The following is an 8706-nucleotide window of genomic DNA, read 5'->3' on the forward strand; positions in this document are numbered from 1 at the left end:
CCATAACTGAATTAAAACCCCTTTTTGTGGACAGGAAACTGTAGAGTTTAAAGCAGAACATAGTAGCATGTAGCCAAAGTCTGTCATGTTGGTCTGCCAGGCTGATAAACTGTGGATGAGAGGTCGGAACAAGCTGTAAATAGATCACAGGAGGCATTTACAGGACTGATTATTCAAGTGATAAATTCAATTAAGAATTGAATATGAGACAAATTCAATCACTAGCTGTGCAGCTGCTATTTTTTTCTTGTGATTTCTTAGTATAATATTGTGCAAAAGCACTGAGTCAAACCTCATTTCTTTATATTTTGCTTATAAGGAGACAGACTTTATTTCTTATTTTTTAAAAGTGGTCTTGAGAAATCGTTCAACCACTAGGGGTCAGGCTGAGTGGAAGTCCCAGCTGTCTGCTCAGAACATCCAAACACAAATAAATACGGAGGCTTGGTTTGTGTAGTGTGACTTTAATTGATTCAAACAACAAAGCGATTATAAAAAACGTCGAAATTTATTTCTTATATTTTCCACTGGTCTTGAGTAATAGTTCTCTGATCTTTTTCAAGGTTTTATAAATACTTTCCACTCATTGTAACTGACTATTTTCAGATTAATGTTTTGGGGATTTTTTTTATTAAGCCACTTAGCACTGACCCATGAGTCATTCGAGCATAAAAACTGGCACCTAATGGCACTCCTTGTTGTTCGGCTCACTCCTTTAGCCAGACAACTTAGCAAAGAAACAATTTTAAATTGTATCTTTAAACACTTTGTTACTTGCAGCCTGTCATAAAAACACAATTTGTTCCCATTTCTTTAGTAGAATCTGTGAAGGATATCAAAGGTAACACAGTTTTCCCAAAAAGCTATTAGCTGGAAACTTGGCATTATGTGCAGTGTGTCCTGAGGAATCTAGAAAAACAGAGGACACCTAGAAAAACAATATAAGGAAAGAAATCCAGGAAAGCACTGACACAGGACCTGTAGTTGATCGAGCCACTGTTTACTAAAGCCTCATCAGAAATGGCCTCAGTTGAAGTGTAGCTTCAAATGAGGCCAGTCTTAAAGGAAGGGAAACACTGAGAAAAGGCTAAGGTATGCAAAATTATACAAGAACTGTAAATCACTGAAAACCAGTGACAACGGGTCTTATGGAGTGATAAATCCAAACTTGAAATTTTGGTGTTTGGGATCTTGTCAAAATTTATGAAATCATGAATGCAAAAAAGTATCATGCTGAAAAGAAAATGAGAAGAAATGACAAGAAAGCTGCCTAAAAATAAAGCTGCTCATACCTAATATTCACTTTCATGATCGTTAGAATTTCACAAACTCTGTTTTTGCCTTTCATACTGTATTTGCATGTATATTTTCACGTTTCAATAAACTGCTGCATCTGTTTCCCATTTTTCTAGAAAATAAATAAGGATTGGCTCAAGACCTTTTCTGTATTTTATTTTTGTACAACATCGAGTCCCTAGTCAACTTATAATAATAACTAAGCACACATTCCAGAAATGATAGGAATGAGATGTGGCTGTAAGAATCTGGAATTGAAATGCATGGAAACAAAAGCAGAGTGAAAAGGAGAAAATCCTTTTTAAAACCTTATCTTGAGCCAAACTGGCAAACCTTTGAACCAGTTCTTATCAGACTGGTGATGCTATACATGCAGCGCTTATGTCCTGGTGACTACTGGAATTGCACCTAATGAGGTTCATGCTTCAAAATAACTACCAATGTAAAACTTGTTCTTGGAGGACTTTGAGCATCCTCTGATTGATGTTTCTAAAATGTTTTAAGATTGAAAAATGTGAGCTCTGGAAATATAAAGCCCCCCTTTATCATTTGTCATGTTATTAATTATAAGGATGACAGTGCAAAAGCATGAGAATTACATAAATTAGGAAGGAAACTTGTTGGGTTTATCTAGGCACAAACCCCGCTGGAACACGAGACACTCAATAACTGCACGGGCTGACTTCCCTCGCGAGCCACAAAGACAAAGAGCTTTGTGGCTCGTGAGGGAAGTCAGCCCAGGCCTTCACCTGTACTTAGCCAACTTCGACTGATTCCTACGCTACAGCCCTTTTTATTGTCAGCAAGCAATCATTCATCAATATGCAATTACAAATACATGTGACATTCTTAAGCAGGCATATCTGAACAACATCAGTGTCTATATTCTGTGTGCGGGGGTGTGTGTGCAGGTGCATGTGTGTGTGTGTATTTCCAGCTATACCATACATAGACATACAACCTTTCAATGAACTTAAACTGTGTGTATGAGGTATGCAGAAAACCAGAAGTAAGCGTCTCGCTAAATGATAAGAACAGGAACTTGCAATAGGTCATGTCTCAGTCGAACATTTAATGTTGTGAAACTGCGCTTTTAGAACAGAGCAGTGTATTTCCTAAAGCTATAATGGAAATTATAACGTCGAGGCTGCTTCCTCTCACCTCATGGTACACAAGTGCACACAGAATCTTATCAGACCTAATAAGGATATGATTTTTTATCAGCATACAGATGATTATATATTTCTAAGCATCAATGATTCTATGTTTCTAAGCATCAATGATTATATGTTTCTTTTTTCTTTTTTTTATAACTTTTTATTTATCATTTTACAGTATGGGAATACAAAACTTAAGGTCAGCATGGGAGACATTCACAGTTCCAGTAATAGCATCTACTTACATCATGGTAATATTCATTTATTCAGTACAAAGGGGAGTACACAGCCCATTTTTCCCAGAGCTTCTTAAATTTCTAGAGCTCGAGTCTAAGGACAAAGGTAAGCCTTTCCATTCCAAAAATTTCTTCCACTATCCCACGCCATTGGGCCTGAGTTGGAGGGTCTGCCTTTAGCCACCTACGGGTTATGGCCTTCATGCAGCCAGCCAAAAGTATTTTCAATAAATAAATATCTTTATGTGGGAGTGCCGTAGGCAATTTGCCAAGATACAACGTATCAAATGAATAGTCTATTTTAATCCCAATTATTTTGTTTATCTCAAGGGCCACCTCCCCCCAATATGGCTGAATCCTTGGGCAGGCCCAGAAGACATGAAAATGGTTTGTATACTACCATATATTTTCGAGACCATCTTTTTAGAGTCATTTCTCTTGTATGCCTCTTGAAAGATATGAATTAGGTTGTATTCGTTTTCATCTCTGATTAGCAACGTCTTGTTGTAATAGTCTCTGACCTGCAAGTATCTAAAGAAGTCGTGCTTTGCCAATCCGTATGTATCTGAGATGGTTTTATAGCTTTGGAATCCCCCATTTGTTGCTAGTGAACAAAAAGAAGTAATTCCTCTCAGAGTCCACTGTTTAAAGGTCCCATCCAGCCTGGCAGGTACAAACTCCGGGTCATAAGCTATCCAATTCAAGGTCTTAGCCTGCTTTTCTATTTGTAGTTTCCCCACAACCCTGAACCATAGTTTCAGGGTGAACCGGGTCAAATGGTTCAAATCTTTGTAAAATTTTTCAGCTTGGTTCTTATTTCCTAAAAGAGACTGTAATGGGAAGTCTAATTGTGTAATTTCCATATTTTTCCATTTAGCTTCATAGTTTGGGGAACACCAGTTTACCAGGGGCTTCAGTTGTGCGGCGTAGTAGTAATCTTGTAAGCACGGCAAAGCTCTCCCTCCCTTCTCTTTTTTCAATTGCAGCGTTTTATACTAGACCCTCATGATTATATGTTTCTAAGCATCAATGACAATATAAAAACATCTCACTCTTACAAAACTAACTGTAGTTTGAATTTTAAGTTGCTTACTTTGTCCACAGTTGCTATTAAACAACTTTGTGATGTTATGCTATCATGGCATTTTTATCGCTGGTATAATTCATTTTTTGAGGTGAAAAATGTTGGATTGGTGGCTCATAGCAGGTTGTAATAAATCACCTTAGGCTGAAGGAAAGTTTGGCATTATCACTTTTTCATACCATCTTATGTCATTAAATTTGGAAAACAATCACCAGATTAATAAATAATGAAGATGTTATTTAATGTCACTTATCCACTGTATAGAACAAATCAGATAGCAGAAACACTTCCTGGTTTTTTGCTAGTGTTGCATTGTTTTGGGGAGGGGTTGTAGCATAGGACAGATGTTCAGTTAACCATTAGAGCACAAAGTCGCACCCTGATATAGACTGAAACAGGAGTCCCTTTTGTGACTGAGATTGAGATATTACATCAGTAGAAGACACAGGTTAAGAGCTTTTTAAAACGAGGCAATTAAGACATGGCTGCTGTCCAGAAACCCTTACCCTTAGGAGAAGGAGGTTGTTGCTAATGTGGTCATATATTTTCCCAGGTAGTGCGTCAGAGGTTGACATCCCTCAATTTGCACACATCCCCTGTGTCAGCATCAGGTTTTTACGAGGACTCTTTGGACGTTTCACCTGCCTGCTGGCCAGTATCATACAAATATGACCAAAGGACTTCTGCGTTTACCCCTTGCTTGGGTGCTTTTGTGCTTGATCGTCAACACTAAGTGACATTTGGACCTGAGAGTGAAGGTAGTGGTGCATTAGCCTTGTTGGAACAAGCAGTCAGATCAATATTACAGAAATGCAAGGCAGCACTATTGTGTGACTGGCAGTGCAGGTATCAGGTTTCTTAGGTTGTCCGGGTCCTGTGTCAGATAAAGAACTCAGCTTTACATATGTGCAAAATAGCTGAAAAGGAATAGTTTGAAAAAACAAGTAGAAAACGAAGACTGCAGTAATTTTTCCAGATCATGTTTCCAGTGTCTACAGGTCTGGATAGGCATGTCTCCTCCAGCAAAGGAACAAAGATATCAGGTATCAGGACAAATATTTTTAGGTGCAGACTTAATCTTTGCTCACTTTGAAAGCATTTACTTCACATGGCAATGAATCGATTGAGCAACAATAATTGCCATTAATTTATCCCACTTAGCACTGGTCACTAAAACTAATTTAATAGGGAAGTATCTGATACAGTTCCCCTTTCCTGATTGTAGCTTAGGTTTCTTTTTATTTCATCATTTTATCTTTTTTTTTATTCTTTAAATCTGAATCTACAGTCGAGTCAGGGCAAGTTCAGACAGAGGAATAATCTTTCTGCATCTCTTTTCTGTGTTCTTGGCTATGAGCAGCCAAAATGACACAGCATTTAGCTTTGGCTCAGGTTCAAAAAAACATTTCCAAACCTAAATCAATTTCTGGTTGCAGAGAAGATGAAAAAAAAACTTCACCACAAGCTAAACAGCTGCAGTCTTCTTTGTCATTTCCAAGAAAATGAGCCCCCACATTCAGGATTATTGTCTATTTTCTAGATATGTATTAGTATACATCTCAAGTATGCTACATGAGACATAAAGATGAGAGTCAGACCATGTCATTTTTTACATAACACATCAGGTAATCACCTTTACAATTCATCCCAATTCTTATTTTAAGCATAACATTATAATGTACAAGGGGACTCATTGATTCCTGGTCCAGCTGATTTTTTGTGTTGCATTTTTTTCAGCTGACTCCCAATATAAGGGGATCAGACCATTGTCTGGTCTGATGAATCACGGTGTTGACTTGGTCTCTGAATTCCCCAAATCTCAGTCCAAGCAAGCATCTGTGGGACGTGCTGGACAAACAAGTCTGATCCACGGAGGCTCATCTCACAACTTACAGGACTTAAAGGATCTGTTGCTAGCATCTTGGTGTTGATACCAGAGGTGGGACCAAGTCATTGTTTTGCAAGTCTCAAGTAAGTCTCAAGTCTTTATCCTCAAGTCTCAAGTCAAGTCTCAAGTAATGTCAGGCAAGTCAGAGTCGAGTCTCAAGTCACTGGTGTAAAAGTCCGAGTCAAGTCACAAGTCTGAAACTTTGAATTTCAAGTCCTTTCGAGTCTTTAAAAAAAAAAAAAAAACGAAAAAATAATGTTGCAGTTATGCTAAATGTAAATATTAGACCATGTAATTTTAAAATCTGTGTTTTTCTCAACACATGACAAAATAGTGAACTTAGAAAATATACACAAATTGTGAAATTGCACCTCTTTAAAATGCAGCTCAATTAAACCTAGCTCCAAGAATAATTTTCACCGACAGTTCTGAGATAAGCTGCATGTTATTCTTGGATGCGGTTGTAGGACCGGCTTTAAAATCGCATGACAAAAATATCATACACATTAAAAAAAACTGTATCACCAACGTAGCCTGGACAACATTTGCTAGTTAGATGAAGTCAGCCATCTCATTGTAGCATATTTATATGCATATTTATAATCATACGGTTCTTGGAGTGAGTGCATACACTCGTGAAGTTTAGTAACTTCAGGTCACTGCAACAAGCCCAGGTACAGTTTACCAACGGATGGGTGCAGGACCTTGAAATGTACCGTGTAGAACGAAAGACCATCGTACGTATCATAAGTTTACCAGTCTCACAAATCGTCGTCATAAATACACATTCGTTAACCGTTTATTAATATAACCTTTGAGCTTAACGGTAATTAATTAGCAGTGGAAATAATTTCTGGTAGCATCACAGAAATGTAGCAGTGACAATAAGACTGTATGCTGTAATCGTACTGGGCAATTAGTGATACAAACCTGTTTTATCCTGTGAATAAAAGTATATGTTTTTGTCAATGTACCATAATAACAGAAGCGAAACGCAATATTGTGTCAGGACAATTCACTATTTATGCACAATAAATAAAGGAGCATAGCGCGACAATTTCTGTTCAGCGCCAGACTTGCTTGTAACCTATATCACCAATTATGTTATGAAAATGACGCATTAACTACTAAAAAACACTGACCTTCGTGTAAATGCTTGGAGCAGACTAACCTGTGAGCTGGAGGGTTCTGGGACGTTATATTTGGTCTTTGAATGGCTGCAATCCAGGCCATCCGTCGCGTCTTTGTTACTTCGGAAACATGGCTCGAACAATTTCTCTTCAACGACGTAATCCGATAACAACCGATCTCTTTACCCGTCGGCTTCCCGTGGCTGTCATGCGACCGGCTATTGCAGTTAATAATAAAACGGCTTCTTGACATTTTTGTGTTTCTTTTTATCGCTGTGTAACTGATTTTAATTGAAAGCCTGCGTGCGCTAGTACCGCTTGCCACGAGTTCCCAGAATCCTTTGCGGTTCTACCCGTGAATGACGTCACATTTTCAATCTCTATATAATATGCATGTTAAATTTTATATTTGGGGTAAAATATCAAGTCTTTTCAAGTAAACCGGTTCAAGTCCAATTCAAGTCCCAAGTCATTGGTGTAAAAGTCCAAGTCAAGTCTTAGAACATTTTTTCAAGTCAAGTCTAAAGTCATAAAATTAATGACTCGAGTCTGACTCGAGTCCAAGTCATGTGACTCGAGTCCACACCTCTGGTTGATACCACAGCACATCTTCAGGGGTCAACAGGACAGCCAGGTTTTAGCAGCAAAAGACGGAACGATAAATTAGTCAACAACAGAGATGGGCAGTAACGCGTAATCTGATTACTTTTTTCGAGTAACGAGTAAAGTAAGGGATTACTATTGCAAAAACGGTAATTAGATTACCGTTACTTTCCCGTAGGAACGCTGCGTTACCACGTTACTAAAACCGTGATTTTTTTGTGAGAATGTCTCACGACAGTGACGTAAGCGAGTGCGACGTTAGTGACAACAGCTGTGTGCAGATCAACAATGGATCATATATCGATTGTGGGAGAGAGTATGAGCGTGCAGCGTTTAAAGCGTGGAAGTACTGACCTTACTTTGAGTTTGATTCCATAAAAAGTGACAAAAACATTAGCGTCCATCGTGTGTGGGAAGAAAACTTCTTTTTACAGCGAAAAAAACCCTAAACTTCCAAACAAGCACCGAGTGCGCAACGACGTAATGGGAAACTCACAGAGAAACTCGCGGATTCTTCAACTGACCGCGGCACACCTGCACCAGGGTAAACCTCCGCCTACCCTGCTCCTGCTTTACAGGTGAAAATAGAGCAACAGGACCGCTGAGTCTTTGACTTTATTTATTTTCTGCTGTGTTTTACTTGCATCTATTTGAAAGAGTGAGTGTAAAGACAAAAAATATTTTATTTTATGTGCTGGAATGTGCAGAAAATAGGTTTAAATGTTAAACTAATTTATTCAACTCAGAGAATGTTGCATATAATTAAATTTTTGCTTGATGCATAAAGTTAAAAGATTAAAACTAATAAAACAAGTTTTAAAAAGAGACTTTTCCATTTGATTACATTTTGTATGATGGATTATGTAGAAAAAGTAGAATTGGGCTGAAAGATCTATCGCTTTATCACCTGCTCAGGTTGTAAATCGTGTTTTTAAAAGTAACTAAGTAACTAAGTAATTAATTACTTTTGAAAATAAGTAATCAGTAAAGTAACGGGATTACTTTTTGGGGGAAGTAATCAGTAATTAGTTACTGATTACTTTTTTCAAGTAATCAGTAATTAGTTACTGATTACTTTTTTCAAGTAACTTGACCAACACTGGTCATAAATTAATCAACCATAACGCCCGACCACTAAAACTATTTTTCCTGTTCAAGACTGCAAGTAAATGTCATGACTATCATTATTATTATTATTAAAATAAGTGCATTACAACAATGGTTATACTTTAGCACTGAATATATTTTAGTCCTTATGCATACTGCTGGACTAATAATCACAGAAGCATAAACATGGTTTTGCTAATTATCA

Source organism: Maylandia zebra, linkage group LG19 (assembly GCF_041146795.1).
Source record: "Maylandia zebra isolate NMK-2024a linkage group LG19, Mzebra_GT3a, whole genome shotgun sequence".
Lineage (NCBI taxonomy): Eukaryota > Metazoa > Chordata > Actinopteri > Cichliformes > Cichlidae > Maylandia > Maylandia zebra.